General features: G+C 44.2%; 1 protein-coding gene across 2 annotated transcripts in view; it reads right to left on the bottom strand.

Moving 5' to 3' along the window:
- Positions 1-21,344, bottom strand: part of DNAJC1 (DnaJ heat shock protein family (Hsp40) member C1) — a 115,151-nt gene that overhangs the window by 87,592 nt on the left and 6,215 nt on the right. The window contains exon 1 of one of the 2 annotated variants that reach the window (XM_028749775.2): positions 19,649-19,731. The exons of the other annotated variant lie outside the window; for it this stretch is intronic. The gene's annotated coding sequence lies outside the window, so the exon portion shown is untranslated. Of the gene's footprint in view, positions 1-19,648; positions 19,732-21,344 lie in introns of those variants that run through there. 2 annotated transcript variants of the gene reach the window in all.

Raw genomic sequence — 21,344 nt, 5'->3', positions numbered from 1 at the left:
CCATTTGAACAGTAGTGGGATTGGCACAAAGCAAGATTTGATCAGACAAAACACCTGGGTTTTTTTGGGGGGGGGGTTTAACAAATCATTGCGGTTACTAGCTAAGCAAAAATTAAAATTAAACAGCGTCAAAGGCCTTGGAGAAAACAACTAAGTGTCTGCTCCATCTCTGCTGGAAGAGTGTTGAACAGCATTGGGCCAGTGGTACAAAATGCCCAGCTTCTAGTGAAAGCCAGCTGGGCCTCTGTAACAGCGGATGACGGACAACTAAATATATGTTGTCCTCCCACAGCCATAGCAATTTGAAAATACAGAGTAAAAAAATAAATAAATTAGATGAAGTGTTTTATTTTATTCCATGAGAGCTGGTCTTTGCTCAGTAAGATTGCAGTGCTGTGTATGCTTTCTTGAGATTCAGCTGAACTAATCACTGCACATGATTATTATTTTTTTTAGATTCAGGTAGGTAGCCATGTTGGTCTGACGCAGTCGAAATAAAAATTTTAAAAAAATTGTCCAGTAGCACCTTATGGACCAACTCAGTTTGTTCTGGTATAAGCTTTTGTGTATCTGAAGTGTGCATGCACACGAAAGCTTCTACCCAGAACAAACTGAGTTGGTCTCTAAGGTGCTACTGAACAATTATTTTTTAAATGTTTGTTTTGTCATACAGCTTCCTCTATGAGTTTAAGAGAAACAGCAGGCATGATCCAAAGGCTTGCAATCACACCTGTAAATGCCGCAAGTTGCATCCAAGTCCATATATGCATGTGTGCGTGTTTATGATTATGCTTTCCCTTTCTGCTGTGATATAGCCTTCAGCTGCAAAGCTGAGCTCTCTATCCATGCACCCTCACAAACGCCCACCTCCAAAGTTAGGATCAAGAGTTGAGGGTCATCTTTTTATGGAACGGAGGAGGCAGCTGTGAAGTTTAGATTAGAAGCTGGCCTTGGTGGCCCTTGCAACCTGTTGGATCCCTGATTAGAAATATAAAGCAGATTCTCAGCTTTCATGTTAACAAAAACGTGTTTAACTTCCTTTTGAGGAAAGCCTTGGAGATGCAAAGCAGGCGCCAGGGATAAAAAGAACTAACAGCTGGGCCTGTCTTTCCAGATATGGTGGGAAGGGAGGGGGGTGCACTGCAGAGGGTGATCATCTCATTCCTTAAGCACCGTCCTGGGATTCAGAGGCCCCAACTTCCATTTCCAACATACAGAAATTCTGTATGATGGTAACCAAAGAAATAAATGTGTTTTGTCATCGCCTCAGTTCCACTTCCAATGAAATGGGATGCTACTAAGTCTACTAAGGGCTATCTCAAAGAAACTACAGTGGTACCTTGGGTTAAGTACTTAATTCGTTCCGGTGGTCCGTTCTTAACCTGAAACTGTTCTTAACCTGAAGCACCACTTTAGCTAATGGGGCCTCCTGCTGCCGCCGCGCTGCCGGAGCCCTATTTCTGTTCTTATCCTGAAGCAAAGGTCTTAACCTGAAGCACTATTTCTGGGTTAGCGGAGTGTGTAACCTGAAGCATATATAACCTGAAGCATATGTAACCCGAGGTACCACTGTATACCTAAACCTTTGATAGGGGCATCTTCATTGCCCCAATGAATAGTTTGATTTTTTGGAAAGTCCCCAAATGACTGCCACAAAATGAAATTGGGAGGGTTGAGAGTCTTCCCCGGTTCTGAATAATGCTATTTTCATGTAAAAGGAATGGCAGTAGAGTCAGAAGAACAAATGTCTGTACCTTACAGATGCATAGCCCAGTAGATTTGTGTGCTGGGCCAATCTTCAGATTCTAAGGTTGTCGCCAGATTAACGAAATCTTAGCTGAGTATCACTCTTTCATTTTATGAGGGCCTTAAAAACCGATTTGTTTTCCTTGGCTTTTCATGGAGTGGTTTGTTAGGGTTGTTTTATGACACTGCTGGTGGTTCCGAATTGTATATTCTGTTAGATTTGTGTAGTTTGGGCTGGAGGGGTGTTTTTAAAATCATTGCTGGTTTTTATTATGTACTAGGTATTTTGAAATGGTGATCATATTTTAACTCTTAAGTGGCCTTGCAAGGATTTGTCCTTAAAGGTGGCCTGAATTTGTTTATTTTAAATACATATATATGTGTTTTAGTTATGCAGTCCTATACATGTTTATTCATGCATGTGTCGCACAACAAGGATCATCTCAATCATTGCCTCCTCTCTCACATACAAGGAGCAATTCTTTTTTAGTCTACCAAGACATTTTAAATCATTGAACAAATCAATGGATGACATGTTGTGGTTGTCAAAGTTTTCCAGTGGGGGGAAATTTAGAAAGCAGTACATCTATTACTTGCAGGGTTGTTTTGTTCCTCCCCCCCCAAAAAAAAACAACAGAGTCCTTTTTGTTGGGGATAATTCAGACTGAAATTCCCAGGCGTCAAAAAAGGTTGTTTATGTATGCCACTACTGCGGCCCGTGTTTTGTTAGCCCCAAATTGGAAAACGAGCAAGGTCCCAATCAAAGAAGAACGGCAACTTAAGTTGACAGACTATGCGCAGCTTTGCAGACTTAACTTCTAGAATAAGAGAACAAGAAGAACATACATTTGGAGAAGATTGGAAAATGGTTATTGAATATATGGGAAATAACTGTGTACAGCTGGAAACGCTGGCAGCATTAAGATAAATTCAGCAGTGTGAATATGTTTTGATGGACGTAATAATGGAATACCGAATGGTAGAGTTTTTGTAAAATATGCAGGGATTTATGATATGTAAAATGAACCATGGAAAGAGAAGGGAAGTCATTGATATCTTAAGGATGTAAAAAGGAGTATTTCAAATTGTAAAACAGAAAAATTAGTAAAAAAAATTATAAACACACACACACACACACACCTGTCATCAACCTTAAGTGGCCTCAGAGAAAAAGTATGGAACCCAGTAAACATCCATGGAAAAACCTGTGTTTTTTGCTGTCAGGGCACAGGGGCTGTTGCATTCAAGGCCAGCATCAGCAGTTAGCTTTGCTGGCACCTGCTACTGAGCAGGACTCCCCACTCCCTGATCATGAGAGCCTTGTTGCTGCTCCACTTGCCATTACTCCTTGCTTAGCAGCTCTCTCTCTCCCTCTGTCCTTAAGGGATAGCACAATGAATGATGGGAACCCGGCAAAGGGCACTCACTTGCCCTTTCCCCCTAGATAGCAGTGGGAATTGGGCCCAGAAAGAGGGAGAGAGATAAGATGATGGCGGACAGAGAGTGGAGGGAGGCTCCCATTGAAGGCATCTGACACAAGGGGCCCCCCAAAATCTGGAGCTGGCAGCCGCTGGGATCACTAAGAAACATACATGCCATATAAAGACACACAGAATGCATTTCCATTACTAAGAGGAATTAATTACCGCTGCTAATTAGCTGCTTAGATTAGCACAGTTATTTCCATCAATGGAAGAGGGAAATAATTCTGTCCGTGCATGTATAAACACATCTATAGAAAGCTTTCCAGTGGTGGTCACGAAAAAAATCCATTACATTCACCCATTACAGCAAACACAAAAAAGAGTTTTGTTATGTCTTGAGGACTAACAAGATCTATTGTGGCGTAAGGTTTCATGGAATAGCTCACTCTATTGGATACATGAAGTTTTGTCCTCAGTTGGAAAGGGTGGGTGGGTGTGGGTGTACATGCACACACATAGGGGTGCAGATAAAACAACAATAACAAGTGGGCCAAAAATTGTCTTGTGAACAACATGAACCATATCCAACCAGCAATTATTCTGCTATTGACTTTTAATCATTTCTGTATTTTTCTTGCTATACTGGGATTAGTGCAGAGATGAAAATGTATGAGCTGTTCAAAACCTTTCCCAGCAAAGTGCCTTAGAAATACGTAAGAAAGACAATAAGCAAATATATATATAGTGAATATATCTGTAAGTGAAGAAAATTGGGCCTTATCATGGTACCCCTTTAGTTACATATGTATATTCATTTGCACACAAACACAAACATACATATTTTAAACACACTGTACTAATGTACAAAATAAACATAATTACAGTAGCTCTTGCACGTAATGGAATGCTTTTTGTTCCACTGTTAATTGACTAAAAGGATTTGCAAATGCTGAATGGAAAACCTTTGGCATCAATATTTAATAAAGAACTGTAATAAGATGCTAATCATTTTATAAGATTAAGTAGCTAGATGGTGATAAGATGATTTAGGGCACAACTGCTGGTGCCTGGTGTGCTCTAATTAAATCCTGAACCAACGTTAAACCAAAGTTATGGACCAGGCTTAACCCAAAGGGGAAAACAGCATATAACTCTGGCTTGACCCTTTTTTCTTTATTCACGGTACCACGAGGACAGAAAGGGGGAAGGTTGAAGGACAGTCCTGGATTAACCAATTATGCTAAACAGCCTGTATGTGGCATTAGAAGAGAATGTTGCTGTGTACACACTTCAGCCTTTGAAGCGCTGTGGTTCGGGGTTTTCAAAAAGCACTTCTTGTAGACATTGCTTTGCAAGTGTCCATACATGAACACTCTGCAGACAGCGTGAGCAGTTGTTAAGTCATTGCCACCTGTACACATGAAGGACATGTCCTCTGTGACCAGCATGCATTAGTTTCTTTGCTCCTTTCCCTTTCAATACCCACCACACTCCTTCTTTGTCCCCATCCGTTTACTAACATACTGCAAGTCCAGTAGCACAGGCTGCTAAGGCTCACTTAGTAGGGCAGACCAACTTTTCATACCAAGTGGCCTGCAAGAGCACTTTGACACGGACCCCCCAGGGTGCACACACTGCCTTGTTGTGAAGGGGATGGGGAGTAAGATCAAAATGTGAAGCCCCACCCCCAGCCCTCACACTGCCTTCCCACAGCCGCCTAAGTGAGGCACTGGGCTTTGGGAAGCAGGTGGAAGGCTCTGGCATGTTCGTAGAGCCCTCCTAGCTCCTTCCCCAAGCTGGGAAAGTGCTAACTAGTCTTTGGGAAGAGGCTTTACTGTGGAACCCTGTTGGAGCCTACATGCCTCCTCCCCAAACCCCAGGGCACATACCCAGCTTTGGGAAGGCACCACGAGGGCATCAAATGTTGCCAAGGCCCACCAAAAAAGGCCTTGAGGGCTGTATGTGGCTCTCAGGCCGCACGTTGGACCACCCTGTTAACCTGCATATAGGTCCTGCTTTGAGGCTTTCTGGGGCATCTGGTAGGCTACCATAAGAAGAGGTTGCTGGATTTCTTATGAGCAACTATGTCAGCCACTCTGATGTCCTTGGTGGGAAGGTGGGACATACATGGAACAGTAAATGACATTTGAGTAGATTCAGACATCTTGCCTATGGAAGAAAGCTGGACCCTTCTGGATGAGCAGCAGTGATGAGTAAAACAGCATAAAGAGTATTGGTTACGAGCAGGCTTTGAAAGAATACCATCACCCTCCAGTCAACGCTTGCCATAGTCCTACTCATCTAGTTTTCTTGGAATTCAGGTTCTACTTTGAACTGGGGTCACTGCTTCTGAACGCATCTTGGAATTGCTAAGCGCAAACTACGGAAAATGTTTTAGAGTTGCATTCTGCTTGTTTAATGTTACCACAGATGCCTGCGAAGGAAGATTTATTAATTGAGTAAAATGTTGTTGCACTCAGGTTCCTTTGTGGGATTCCCATGGGCGTCTGGTTGGCCACTGTGAGAACAGGCTGATGAACGAGACAGCCTTTGGCCCAATTCAACAGGGCTCTTCTTGAATTCTTAAGAAGGACCAACGTGTGTCCTGTGAAAGTGGGGAGATCAACAAGGAGGACCATGTTCTGTGGGAGAATCTGCAGTTTTATGACAACAGACCCATTGGGAGACACTCCGTCCAAACTGTTCTTCTATCAGGGGAGCACCGTGACTAATTTGCTGCTCAGCTGGCTAAAAAGATGCTTACATCAAAGACAGATTGAAGTGTTGTCTTATGATAGCAGCACATTGTAAGTTTATCTGCATGTACAGTTGTTATACAGAGTATATTACAGTGGTACCTCGGGTTAAGTACTTAATTCTTAACCTGAAATTGTTCTTAACCTGAAGCACCACTTTAGCTAATGGGGCCTCTTGCTGCTGCCGCACCGCCGGAGCACGATTTCTGTTCTCATCCTGAAGCAAAGTTCTTAACCTGAGGTACTATTTCTGGGTTAGCGGAGTCTGTAACCTGAAGCATAAGTAACCCAAGGTACCACTGTACAGTGCACCTAGGCCTACTTTCATGCAGTTGGCAAGTAGGGGAGAAATGGGGGGGGGGGGGTGAGAGGGTGGAAGAGAGAGAAGAGAGCTGGGAGAGAAAGACCAAGACCAAGAAAGAGAGAAGTGGGAGCCAACTTGAAACTCTGGCTTTGGCTTCATTCAACTGGCCACACCCAGTGCAAGCAAGCAACACTCAACACATTAGCCCCCTGATAAAATACATCACTTGACAGAAAAAAGGTCCATCTTCTCTGCCTTATAAGCTAGAGTAAGGGAGAGAAAATGCATTTTCCCAGAAGAGGGCAGATCCATATCATACATCCCAAAAAAAGCATGACTTTCTCCAAAGAATCCTGGGAACTGTAGCTTGTTAAGGTTGCTGGGAATTGTAGTTCTGTGAGGGTAAACTATAATTCCCAGTATGGGGGGGGGGCTGGGGAGTTATGTACTTTAAATGTAAATGTACCTGCAACTAGTGTCTTTGCAGTTCTGAGTGCTGCCTGACATGTGTCTCTGCAACTCTCGGGCCACTATATTGGACAGCAGGTCTGACCTCACTGATGATGCGGCACCCTTCCCTTCCCTTCCCTTCCCTTCCTCCTGCCTGCTGCAGCATTCAGCTTGCACAATGGGGACTCACGCAGAGGAGCTAATTAAGCTCCAGGAAAAGGGTGAGTAAACCACTTGTCTGTTTTTCTCTCTTTCTCAGCAAGAGGGAGAAAGCTGCAGCCCCAGATCTTTTGTAAAAGCCCCCCATGCTCTCACTTTAAAATAATAATAATAATAATAATAATAATAATAATAATAATAATAATAATAATAATAAATATTTTTCATCTGCTTGCAGGGCATCTGGGCACATTGCAAAGCATGGTGTTTGGGAGGCTCCTCCCACCCACCACCTCCGTTTGCCCAGAGGCATTTGTAAATTAGCATATGCAAATTTGTGTCATGGTTCTGTGCCCAAGTATATAGCAGTGCCCCAAAGGGAGAGGGAGAGGGTGACAGGAGAGGCAGGAGGGGGCCAGAAGGATGGGATTCAAGTCAGCTTTTCCACCAAGACTTCAGCAGGAATTGCTCCCAGTTTGAAACTGACAAGACTTTGCCATTGGACTCAACATCACTTTGAGCCCCGTGCAAACTGCCCTCTTTGCTGACTGGGTTGTTGCATGCACCACAGCACAAATAACCCAACCTTAAAAGATTAAAGGAAGTGGGGCCGACAGCACTGCAGCTCTTAGGACCAGCCCTACCATGATGCAGAGTTAGGCAGCTGCCTCAGGCGGTAGGTGCCCTGGGGGAGCAGCATCAAGGTGTTAGAGCACGTGGCCCTCCAGATGTTGTTGGGCCCTGACTCCCATCAGCCCCAGCCAGCACAGCCAATGGTCATGAGGGATGTTGCAGTTCAGCAACATCTGTAGGGTGAGAGCTTGCCCACCCCTATGTTAGAGGACAGAAGTGTGTGTGTGTGTGTGTGTGTGTGTGTGTGTGTGTGTGTGTTAGCTGGCCTGCTCTGTGCTGCCCTGAGCTAGCCTGCTGCTCTTGGTTGTGGTGAAGGACACTGCCCCATTGCCAGAGGTGAAATGAGATCCACCCGCCTGTCTCTAGTTGGCTTCTTCACATGGACTGAAGTGGGGTGCCCTCTTGTGCTTGTCTGGTTGGTCCTAGCTCTCTTCTCCACTCAGGAACCCCACAGCAGGACTACATGGCTTCTGATCATGACTGGCCTCTGAATATTGCCTTTGGAACAGGACTGGGACTAGAAATGCAGTAGAGCTGCACTTTGCATGGATCTCTGGAGAAGTCAATACATCTTTGAATAAGTGTTGCTAGAAATCACAGGCGGGCAGAGTACTGTTGCGCTCACCCCGTTTTGAGCCTTCCCACTTGCATCTTGTCCGCCACGAGGATCCTGGTTCTTTTGGGTCTTGAAGTGTGCCTTCCATCAACAATGGACTGCCTGCGCCTGCACTTTCTGACACTGGGTATCCCTGGGGCAGAGAGGATGTTCAACTTCTCCCTCCAATTGCACAGGTGAAGGAGCTGCTACAGTTTTATATCTGTATCCGCTTTTTGATTGTAAACCACTTAGAAGCCATTTTGGCAAGTAAGTGGTATGTGCATCATCATCATCCAGATGCGCCAGGGTCCCTGCTGGTCCTCTGCTGCAGATGGGCGTTTTGTTGCTTCACCAGAGATGCTGGAGGTCTCCAAAGTAGCACTGGAGACAGGGGGCCCCTTTAAGATCTTCAGACTTTGTGTCACTGGGGTCTTCATTAGAGGTTGAGATACCCAGGGTGAAGGGCAGGTAGTAAATTAAAAAGAAATAAAGAAAGAGATCAACCCACATCCTCTTTGACTAGCCAGCCATGTGCACACTGTAGAACCCATAAGATCAAGTCTGCCACATGGACAACCAGGAGCCAGCATAGACCACCAGGAGTATCCTGCTGTCACTGGAAGCTGCAAGAGTGTTTCCGCAGTTTATACCACCTAGATGCCATCAGGAATATTCTGTCTCATAATCCTGAGAGCTCAACATCAAAAAAATGAAGATCATGGCCACTGGTCCCATCACCTCCTGGCAAATAGAAGGGGATGAAATGCAGACAGTGAGAGATTTTACTTTCTTGGGCTCCATGATCACTGCAGATGGTGACAGCAGCCACGAAATTAAAAGACGCCTGCTTCTTGGGAGAAAAGCAATGACAAACCTAGACAGCATCTTAAAAAGCAGAGACATCACCTTGCCAACAAAGGTCCGTATAGTTAAAGCTATGGTTTTCCCAGTAGTGATGTATGGAAGTGAGAGCTGGACCATAAAGAAGGCTGATCGCCGAAGAATTGATGCTTTTGAATTATGGTGCTGGAGGAGACTCTTGAGAGTCCCATGGACTGCAAGAAGATCAAACCTATCCATTCTTAAGGAAATCAGCTCACTGAGTGCTCACTGGAAGGACAGATTGTGAAGCTGAGGCTCCAATACTTTGGCCACCTCATGAGAAGAGAAGACTCCCTGGAAAAGACCCTGATGTTGGGAAAGATGGAGAGCACAAGGAGAAGGGGACGACAGAGGATGAGATGGTTGGACAGTGTTCTCGAAGCTACAAGCATGAGTTTGACTAAACTGCGGGAGGCAGTGGAAGACAGAAGTGCCTGGCGTGCTCTGGTCCATGGGGTCACGAAGAGTCGGACACGACTAAACGACAACAATCCTGAGAGAATTTTGAGTTGGAGATGAGTAATAAGAAATGCCCAGGGCAGCTCCATGGCCCCTTTACTGTCATCTCCAGTGGTCTGTCTGGGTGTGTGCATGAATCAAAGTTAGGATTATGGAGCAATGGAGGATCTAACATGGTGCCGTCTAAATGTTTTGAACTGCAGCTGACATTAGTCCAAGCTACCATAGCCAATGGCCAGGAATGATGGGAGATGTAGTCCAACATCATATAGAAGACCACAGGTGGTGGAAGACTGGTCTAAGGAATTCAAGCATTCAGTGGAACTAAATAGACTTAAATTAAATAGCCTGACTCTCATGTAATTTATAGATTACTGACAGTAACCTCAGACCTAGCCACATTGCCTGTAAGTAAGTCACATTGATTTCAATGGGATTTTCAATTAGTGTGTTTAAGATCTAAGTGCCCATGTTTTAAAGCATTTGTTAATGTCCAGTGTGACCTGAGTATACATTTTACCTACAAGGACAGCATAAAATCATTATGGATAATTTAGCAATGTGTGATAGTATCGGGGCATTAATTTTAAATAGCTATTTGTAATACTGTGCTTGCAACATGCCTTGCTTGAGGCAATATGCTCCTATGCACTGCAAAATTATTAATTCTCATTAAACTGTAATGTTCCTCCTTGAAGTAGAGCTAATGATCTCTTCTTCTCCTAAATTAACGTTTAGCTGCTCACAATAAGTCCAGTTAATGCTCCTATATTGTTGAGACAAATAAAATTAAACTTTCTATATATATCAGTAGAATTTATTCTGCTTAACTAGTGCATAAACACTTAAGAATGTCTGAAAGGTTTAAAGATCCAAGATTAAAGATCCAAGCATATGTTACTAAACACTGCAATCCCAACCACATTCTGTTGAAACAAGAGCCTGAGCAAATGACCCCGTTTGTATGTGGTCACTGTGCTTTTAGGTGCTTCATGTTTGTGCTGCCACATGTGGAGCCAGTTGTATGAATGCTGATGCCATATTCAGAAGCAAGCCAGAACTAGAAATTTTGGGAGAAGGATGAAGCATGTATAGAGCTATATGGCAGACTAAACACAATTCACTTCAAATATACTTATTCTCCTCCAGGGTTAGGCCCTGGGGTAGCAGGGAGAAGGAAACATCAATTTCACAGCAGAAGCATGGCACTGATTGGCCAGCACCAATGATGTCGCTAGGACACCTTCTCCAAAACCTTCAAAAAGTTTTGTACTTAAAAAACCCAAAACCCACTTTGTTAATAAAGTAGAAAAGCTATCATTGATTTACTACGCAGCTTAAAGGTAAAGGGTAAAAGGACCCCTGACCATTAGGTCCCGTCGTGGCTGACTCTGGGGTTGCGGCGCTCATTTCGCTTTATTGGCCGAGGGAGCCGGCGTACAGCTTATAGGTCATGTGGCCAGCATAACTAAGCCGCTTCTGGGGAACCAGAGCAGCGCACGGAAACACTGGTTACCTTCCCACTGGAGCGGTACCTATTTATCTACTTGCACTTTGATGTGCTTTCGAACCGCTAGGTTGGCAGGAGCAGGGACCGAGCAATGGGAGCTCACCCCATCACGGGGATTCGAACCGCCGACCTTCTGATCAGCAAGTCCTAGGCTCTGTGGTTTAACCCACAGTGCCACCCGCGTCCCAATTACGCAGCTTAGGTCCAAGCTATCTGAAACATTGTATTCCCTCATCCAAACCTGGGTTTTGAGATCTCTGGGGGAGGCCCTTTTCTCAGCCCCACCACCCTCACAGGCATGAATTGTGGGGACATGGGTGAGGACCTTCTCAGTGGCTGCTCCTAGACTTTGGAACTTCCTCCCTAAAGAAGCTAGACTGCCTCTCTCTACACAGTCTTTCTTGTTCAATAGGCCTTTGGGAATTGAATAGGATGGTGCCATGCTGTTCTTATTGTAATTTATTGGTATGGTTTAAATAAATTTGATATGTGTATATATTTTTAATTCTGTCAATGTCTAATTGTATTTTAATGCCTAATTTTTCTCTGTAAGTTGCCTCGAATTCTGTCAGGGGAAACATTAGGGTATAAATAAATATAGAATAATTATTATTATTAATTACCTTCTAAACTACCATCTCCATATAAATTTACATTTACATATAAGATAATTTAAAACAGTTAAAAGCAACAAATATGTTTAAAACAAAACAAAAACTCTAACAAGTGGAGACACATTTATCCGGCTGGGAAAGCCTGTTGGAACAAAAATGTATTGGTTACCGGTATTTCTGAAAAGTACAGAGATTAGATGCCTGCTGCATTTAAAAAAAATATATTATTTATATATTTCAAAAGAATTTACAACATTTTCCAGTTTAAAATCACTTGGCTTTAGACTCCCCCCACCTCCATGGTTTCCCCAATTTACCAAATAATGCTGCACATTATGGTTATTCTATGCCTTATCTTCTCCACAATATTTTCAAATTTAAATTTTACTGCTGTTTTTACTCTAAGGCTAATTGCAATTTTTAAAATAATCTACAAACATTTTCCAATTCTCCTTAAATTTTGCCTCAGCTTGATTTCTAATTTTACTTATTAAACTTGCCAATTCGGCATATTCCATTGATTTCAACTGCCAATCCTCTGGATGCCTGTTGTACCTTGACAGGAATGTGATTCCACAGAACAGAGGCAGTCACAGGCTTCTGAGATTTTTGGAACTTGCAAGAGAAACTCTCCCACAAACCAGAGTGATCTGGTCTTGGGCTGTATAGGGATTTATAGGCTAGTACTGACTTGACCTGGTTGCAGATTTGCAGCCAGTGCAAATCCTGCAAGCAGAGGGTTAAACGCTGGTGGTAGTTTGCCCCCACAAGCAGACTAGCCTCCGCTCTCTGCACTAGCAATTCCCAGCAACTCTTAACTGTACCCAGAATTCTTAGAGGGAAAGAACGTGCTTTGAGTGTGCTCTAAAGGTATATAGTGTGTACACAGTTTAAATGATTCCAGTAGCAAACACAACACTTCATCTTGTTTGCGGTGATAGTTGCATGTGTTTAGCCAGCCACAAAGCAAATGTGCACAGGAAACTCCTTGCCAAACAGTTCAGTGAGGCACAGGGTAGAAAAAGAGGAAAGGGCAGAGGAGGAAAAGTCACGATCAGCTGCATTGTCCTCTACATAGCTGTGCTCTAAGGCAGGGAAAATGTGACAAGTTTATTCTCTTCAAAGCAGATGTAAAAGCAAGAGGAGTTAGGCATAAAACTAGCCTCTAGAAACAAGTCCATTTGGGGTTCATAAAGAAGGTATGTACAAAAATAAAGGTAGGGGTTACAACTGAGCTTCAAAAGTGCTCCCCAAATCTATTTAGGTATTAAAGGCAAAGATCATACCACAGGATACTGTTATTCTATGAAAGCTGTGAAAGCTATTTACAAAAGATTCTCAAAATAAAACTACACCCAAATCTAGCACAGGAACAGAAATTACAGGATCCATATATGCCCTTGTCCTTTCCTAGTGTCATATCAGTCAGCAGCTCCCACTGAGGTCCTCCAAGGATGGAGCTGGACAGCTGGATTTCTCTCGGCCCATGATGGAGACCAGTCTTCCTTTGCTGGCTGTTGCCACCAAGCTCCCACCAAGATCATCAGAGGCAAGGGAGTGGGGTTGAACAGCTGGATCTCACTCAGCCCAGAGTTGCCTGGTGTCATAAATGTGTGTATGGTTCAGCTAGGAGAATGAAGACTTGCTAATCCATGAAGCAGCCTATTAGCTCCCTTTTACAATGAACAAGTAGCTTTACGACACAGGTAGGCTACATCCTATAAAGGCTTGCTCCTTCAGCCTGTGAATTACTTGCTGTCCTAAGGGGACGCGGGTGGTGCTGTGGGTAAAAGCCTCAGCGCCTAGGGCTTGCCGATTGAAAGGTCGGCGGTTCGAATCCCTGCGGCGGGGTGCGCTCCCGTTGTTCGGTCCCAGCGCCTGCCAACCTAGCAGTTCGAAAGCACCCCCGGGTGCAAGTAGATAAATAGGGACCGCTTACTAGCGGGAAGGTAAACGGCGTTTCCGTGTGCGGCTCTGGCTCGCCAGAGCAGCAATGTCACGCTGGCCACGTGACCCGGAAGTGTCTCCGGACAGTGCTGGCCCCCGGCCTCTTGAGTGAGATGGGCGCACAACCCTAGAGTCTGTCAAGACTGGCCCGTATGGGCAGGGGTACCTTTACCTTACCTTTTACCTGCTGTCCTGTGACGCAGGTGGCGCTGTGGGTTAAACCACAGAGCCTAAGACTTGCCGATCAGAAGGTCGCGGTTCGAAACCCCGTGATGGGGTGAGCTCCTGTTGCTCGGTCCCTGCTCCTGCCCACCTAGCAGTTTGAAAGCACATCAAAGTGCAAGTAGATAAATAGGTACCGCTCCGGCGGAAAGGTAAACGGCGTTTCCGTGCGCTGCTCTGGTTCGCCAGAAGCGGCTTAGTCATGCTGCCCACATGACCCGGAAGCTGCACGCCAACTCCCTCAGCCAATAAAGCGAGACGAGCGCCGCAACCCCAGAGTTGGCCACGACTGGACCTAATGGTCAGGGGTCCCTTTACCTTTACTTGCTGTCCTCGTGGTCCATACCTTTTAGGAGGAGGAGGGAGAGCTATAGGTAGGCTTAAACTGCCCCACAGATCATAAAGTTTGATTAGTTCAAATGCAATGTCAAGCTATGATTTTGCCCAAAGTATGGTTCGCAAACGAGATTTCAACGAGGTCTTAAATCCTGGCCTGATGGCAAATCATTATTTGTTGGGGGATGAGGTTGGTTCAGATGTTACAATGCATCATGGGTTAGAACTGCATTACATCTGAAGACGTATCCCACTCTAGTCCTGCTCTGGCAGAGTTTGCATGAGGTTCTCAAATTTCCTCTGATGTGGACATGGCTTCAGAAGCCTTTAGACGTCATTCGTTTCATCCCCAGGAGGGGATGAAACACAAGCATAAAACACGACAAATCTCCCTTCTCTGTGACTAACAACGCAGCCTTTTCAAAACAAGCAAGGGAGGCTTAAGGATTCAGCAAGAATGGGCAACTTTGTGATGGGGCATGATTCCTGTGATTCAGCAGCCAAACTTGGTAGCTGCTTGGAAATCACTAAGGCTATAAGTATTCCATTTCCTGACATGTTCTAGCAATAGGTAAAATTGCTTCGGCAGCTCTCAGCACCAAGGGGTTTTCAAACAAGCAAGACCAGCTGTGACATCAATTTGTCTCCAGTGGAAATAAACAAGTCTGCGGAGATAAACACACTGATTTAAATACCGAGTGAAAGTTGACAGCTAATTCTCACTCTCAGAAGATCAGGAGACAATGAAAGGAACACAAAAGAATTTATTTGGAGGCATAAAAGTTTAAATTCTCTGTCTTTCCCCCGCAAACACACACATACACAGACGCGCACTGCAAAATGTACTTGCGCTTCTTACGTTTCCATGCAATCATGAAACCGGAGAGTGCCAATTGACAAGCCTGTCCAATAAAAATGGGCAGTTCAATTCGCGGCCCAATTAAGCCAAAGAACTTGGATTTCGGCCAATGTAGCCCCATTGACTTGGATCAGACTGTAAATCAGACAACATACATCTGAAATATTTATGGCCTGAAAGTCCAATAAATTTAAAGACAACAGGAAAAAAATGAATAAATCTGTGGAAACTGTGGTGTAATGACAAATACTGCACAGGCAGAGAAACAGGCTAGTGACATAAATGATTTCCAGATTATTCACTCGGCTCCATTATCAATGAGATCAAGCGGGACAGGGGTTTGGCAAGCCGAACTGCTGCTCCACCTCCATTCAAGAGCATTCATATATAAACAGTGCCCAATAAACCTTCAGTAGAATTTGCAAGAGTGAAGGCCTCTTCATAAGCAATTCTGCATGGGCAGGAGAAAGCATGCAGAATAAATGTGAGTGGCTTTATATATTCTGCCAGCAGTTTTCCAGAACGTTCGTCATTACACATGCTGATGCCTGTCATATTCTTTTAGTACATTTTATAACCCACTTTTCCCTCCTCATGGAACTTCTGTGGTATCTAGAGACGGAGGAAGAAATCCAATTCCATTCACGTTTAAAGGCAAACCTACCTATTTGGCACTTTCCAATATGATACAAAATACAAAACTGAAATTCAGCCATCCTCTCCTAATTTTACAGTGCAGTTCTCCAGCCAAGCAATGTGTACAAAAATTACATATACTAGGGATAAGTATGGCTAAAAATACATATATTGGTGAAAATTACAAGAATGCACCATAATAGATTAAATTACTTTGCAAAAAAATGTGTGTATTAAGAGAAATTCACAATAAAATGCTGATGAATTTTCATGAAGACTTTTTAAAAAAAATTTGCAAACTGTTGTGGGAAACTGTGGAACTGAATTTAAGGATGGAAAAATGAGAATCTGAGAGAAATGGAAATGGACAGGTTTGCCTATCCCTATGGGTCTGCAACTTGTACTACATATGATTTTAAGCAATGGTGCTTTTATTTATATAATCGTGGAGTACAGTGGTACCTCTGGATACGAACGGGATCCATTCCGGAGCTCTGTTCGCATCCAGAAGCAAACGTAACTAGCGATGGCACGTCTGTGCGCGTCACTTTTCGCCGCTTCTGCGCATGACATCATTTTGAGCGTCTGCGCATGCGCAAGCAGCGAAACCTGGAAGTAACGCGCTCCGTTACTTCCGGGTTGCCGCGAAGCACAACTCGAACACACTCAACCCGAGGTATGACTGTAAATGTAAATAGCACCAGGAATTAATGCACACAGAATCCAATCCTATGCATGATAATTCATAAGTAGGTTCCAGACTCTCCCAATATGTCAGCTATAGTTTTGGTTCCAACCCCTTGCACACTTACCTGGGAGTAAATCCCATTGGACTCAGTGGAACTTGCTTGTGAGCAAATATGCATGCCAGTTATATAAAACCTAATGATGTATCTGTATTACACACTGCCACAGAATAATGTACAGGCTCGACACTGTGTATGAATGTTTCCAAATTTGCTCTAGAAGAAAATGGGTGAAACCGAAAGCATAAGATACTATTATAGGTTTGGAGGGGGCAGATTCCCCTAAATTCCTGGGTGCCAGACTCCCCATAATTATTAGAATCAATAAAAGTTAGAATTAATCAAGGTTTGATTAAACTGTGCCAAACACGGAAATTCCTGGGTTCAGCTTATGCTAAGAAGAGAGAGAGGCCTGTCTGAGTGTAAGTCATGAAGGAACAAAGCAAAGTAATGGCCCATCAAGGAAACTATCAGAAGGCAGGATTGCCAAGCAAGGGGGAGTGGGGTGCTAGTGGGAAGAAGCAAAGGCCACGTTTAGGGTTTCAACTTTGAATGATGTAGGCTGGGGGGGGAGGTCCTTGGAGTCGTTTGGGGAAGAACTCCATGTGAGATGGGGATGACAGGTGAAACTAAGAGTTGCAGGGGATAGTTTTTTGCTTCCCTTAAGGGCGAAGCCAGATCCTCATAGGATGTGTGAATGTTCTGCCATCCCTCCATCTAGGTGCAGGTTGTATATGTGTGTAAATAAAGCCATATATTATAAAGACACCACAGTCTCTGCTGTGCCTAATTTCTGAAGGAAACACAAACCCTGGGTAAGCACCTGAAACCCCAAGAATTTCACACTGCTTGGCTGTGGTCCTATATATACTTTCCTGGGAGAAACTAACCCCACTGGGCCTTACTTCTGAGCAGTTACATATAGGTTGCAGTCCCATGCATACTTAAGTAAGACATACTGGGAGTAAGCTTCACTGAACATGGTGGGAGTTACTTCTGAAGAATCATAGGACTACAGTGTAAAAACTCAGCTTTCAAAACCTCCCATCTCTCGGTTTTTGTAGTGACTAATGAGCTTTGAGCCTTCGGCAGCTCTGAAAGAAGCAAACAAATATTCAGCATTTGCAATAGAAGACACACAGGTCTGTTATTAAGAGAATAATTTCTGGACCAGTATTACTCAGTGGATAAGAAATTATTCTCTAGGGAATGATTCCCTTGGTGTGTAAAAAAAGCAGCACAGAAGAGTTAAAGCACATTGCTACATAGAAATCACACTAGACTTTTGTGTGAAACCAGACAGGCAGCAGACACACTTCTCTCACTCAGAGCCACTTCCTGGAGACAGCCATCTTGCCTGTAATGTAACTGGCATTATCCACAAAAGCAACAGTATGGCTTCTGTCAGTCATTCATTCCCCAGAGGATCGTGCCATGCTGTACAATGTTCCAAAAAAAGATAATTTCATGCAGAATAAATTTTAAAAGTAAAACACACGCACATACACACCCAAATTCTCAACAGAAACCCTTCTGAAGCTGTTTTAGAGGTAATTAAATACAGATTTCTGCTATGCAAATACTCTTTTGATGTAAAACAATGACCATAATCTGTTAGAGAGAAGGAAAAAGGTTGTCATAGCAACACCCAGTGTCTTTTTGTGGGGGTGAGAGGAGAGCCCAGTTGTGTGACAGAATGTCATTCACAGGACTTGGGTTTTTTTGGCCACTGCATGTAAATTTGAATAGGAGGATATGCATTTATGTGTTTCTTTCCAAATGTTACATGGAAAGAGACCCTGCAAAATATTTCTTTTGTTGGGGGGGGGGGCAGAACCTCAGTTTGCTATGTATTTTTTAAAAAAATAATAATTGGGGGGCAGCTGCCTGTCCCTGCCCCCCCCCTGGCCACGCCCATGCCCGCTGTCAGACAAGGGGCTGTGGATCTGGAAAAGATTTTCCTACCACCACTGGGCGGTGTGGCAGGGTTTCTCTCCCTGGCATAGGAGAGACTCCATAAGGGCTTTTGGGTGGAGGGAGCCCTTATGGAGTCTCCCCACTCATTGTGGGGGCAGCAGAGAGATATTTCACCTCAGGTAGTGAAAGACCTCGGGTCACCCCTGCTAACATCAATTTGTACGTTCACTGCACCAGGACTGATATCCGAAGTTGCAAGGGTTGCAGAATTTCATAATTCCTTTGGTTATTTTCTGTGTCCTAAATAATATTTACTTCTTCTCTTTCAGTAGAACAAACCTCAGATCCACCCTCACATTACAAAAGCAGGGCCCTTCTTAGACCACATAGCTTGTACAGTGGTACCTCAGGTTACATACGCTTCAGGTTACACACTCCGCTAACCCATAAATAGTACCTCGGGTTAAGAACTTTGCTTCAGGATGAGAACAGAAATCGTGCTCCGGCGGCGCAGCGGCAGCAGGAGGCCCCATTAGCTAAAGTGGTGTTTCAGGTTAAGAACAGTTTCAGGTTAAGAACAGACCTCCGGAACGAATTAAGTACTTAACCCGAGGTACCACTGTATGCAAGAAGTCCCAGGTTCAGTCCCCAGCATCTCTACATTGGTTCACTTTAGACACTTGTCTAAAATCTGGCAGGACAGCCACTGCCAGTCAGCGTACTGTATACAATACTGAGCTAGGCAGGACCAATGGTCTGACTTGCCATAAGGCAGCATCTTATATTCCATAACACAACAGCAAATTGCAGACATCTCTGCCATAAAGGAGCCCTGGAAGAATCCATTTGTACTACGGAAGGGAAAGTAACATACTCTCTGCATGTCTCAAATGGACTGCAGAAGCTGCAGCTGTCCCAATAAATCTCACATTATGGTCTGCCTATTTCATAAACGATGGCCATGTCCTCATCTCATCTAAATGAAGAGGTCAGAAACCCCTTTTTATTCAACTGTAAAACATTAACCTAAAGGGGAATGCATTTCACAGGCATAAGAGTTAATTATCCTGCACAGTCTCGAGAGCAAGCTGCAGTTCATATTAGTGTAACGGATCCATGTAAATCAACACACAGTTCACGTAAGAAACACCCCAAAATACATTAAATAATCATTCACATTGCCATAGCCTTCTGCCTGAACTGCTTGGCATGGGATCAGGCCAAAGAGATTGGAGGAACAGACAGATGAACAGCACAGAGCGGAACAGATGCACTATATTGATAAAAAAAAATGATGCCCAATTAACACACCACCTTTGAGAGTCTCAGCTCTCCGCACCTCACACAGAGAGGAATTCTGCATGGGAGACTCCAGCTTAGGGCTTCCCTTCACATGATGCCTCTCCAAAATCTAAGGCAGAGCATCTTTCAGAAGCACTGTAAAGCTTACCTGTATGGGTTGCCTTTGGAGAAACAGGTTAAGCTGGCAAAGAAGTAGGGATTTCAATGCATTTGAAGTGTTATCTGGAATGGGCCAGAAACCTGTTAATTGGAAAATTTATTTATTTCTTGCTTCCCTATGAGTGACTTTAAAAAAAAGAAGAAGAAAAAAGCTGCAGTCCAGTGCATAGTATGAGCAAGCCCCATGCAACTCAGTTGAACATATTTGACTAAACAGGTATAAGGCAGTGCTGGAGACTGTCCACAGGGAAGCCGCAGAAAGAATGTAGCTGGTCAAGGGAGCTGTGGAATTATAGAATTGTGGGGTTGGGAGGGAACCTGAGGATCATCTAGTCAAAGCCCCCGCAATGCAGGAAAATGCAGCTGTCCCAGATGGGGACCGAACCCGCAACCTTACCTGTATGGGTTGCCTTTGGGGAAACAGGTTAACGCACTACGCTCTAACCAACTACGCCCCAACCAACTGAGCTGACTCAAAAAGACTGAAAACCTCCAGTATAGTCCGCTCTCCATGGGTGAATCCTTTGCAGCCAAAATAGCAATGGCCACCCACATGAGGGACATACCAGCAGGCTTTGGGGGATCCTCAAGGTTTGCAGGTATACCAAAATATTTTGGGGGTGACTCTAAGGCAGGAATGTCCAAAGTCCATTTCGGGGGCCTAATCCGGCCAGTTGGTTTAATCCGGCCCCTATGGCAGTTTATTTCCTGGGGTAAAATCCTAAAAAAACCTCAACAACTTCAATAAAAGGTCAACAACTTTGGTTGACCCTCCGGTTGACCCTCACGGCCCTTCACTTCCATCAAATCTTGCCTTCTTTGAAGAAAGTTTGGACACCACTGCTCTAAGGCGATGGTGTGGGGGGAACCCAAGGCAGAAAAATGAAGACCAAGCATACTGTACTCTGTAACCACAAAATGCTGACTGAGTGGGGTAGAACAGAAAGCCGGAGGGGAAGAGTAATGGAATGGAGTCATCCAGGAAAGGGCTGACTAATATGATGAGCAGGAGGAAGCCACACTGCAACATATAGTTGCAGGCTCCACTTGTATGTATCAGTGGACTATATAAAAAAGAAAACCCCAAAAAGAACAGGTCGGTAAGAACAAAGAGTAGGATGGTACAGTGGTACCTCGGGTTACATACGCTTCAGGTTGCATTCGCTTCAGGTTACAGACTCCACTAACCCAGAAATAGTGCTTCAGGTTAAGAACTTTGCTTCAGGATGAGAACAGAAATCGTGCTCCGGTGGCGCGGCAACAGCAGCAGGCCCCATTAGCTAGAGTGGTGCTTCAGGTTAAGAACAGTTTCAGGTTAAGTTCAGACCTCCAGAACGAATTAAGTACTTAACCTGAGGTACCATTGTATAGGATAAGACTCACTTTTTCCACAGGGGAGCCCTAGGATTGATGGGGTTGGGCAAGGTCAACTCAACCAATACCAGCCTGGGAGGCTGGCAAACCAGAGGTATATTTTAACACTCAAGCAGCAGTTTCTCAGGACTGTTCTGCCACCTGTGCAAGTTCCTTATACCTTGGAGGGATTTTAATCAAATACAAGAGGGCAATGTTAGTTTGGAAGAAGAGAAATGCTAGGGCTGAAGCCTATATGGAAATAATATATTCTGAACTAAGCCCTGTGGCTTTTAACCTCTGGTGTGTGGGACAGACAAAGCTGCATTGTT

This window comes from Podarcis muralis, chromosome 12 (assembly GCF_964188315.1).
Source record: "Podarcis muralis chromosome 12, rPodMur119.hap1.1, whole genome shotgun sequence".
Lineage (NCBI taxonomy): Eukaryota > Metazoa > Chordata > Lepidosauria > Squamata > Lacertidae > Podarcis > Podarcis muralis.
This window is presented reverse-complemented; position numbering and strand designations above follow the sequence as displayed.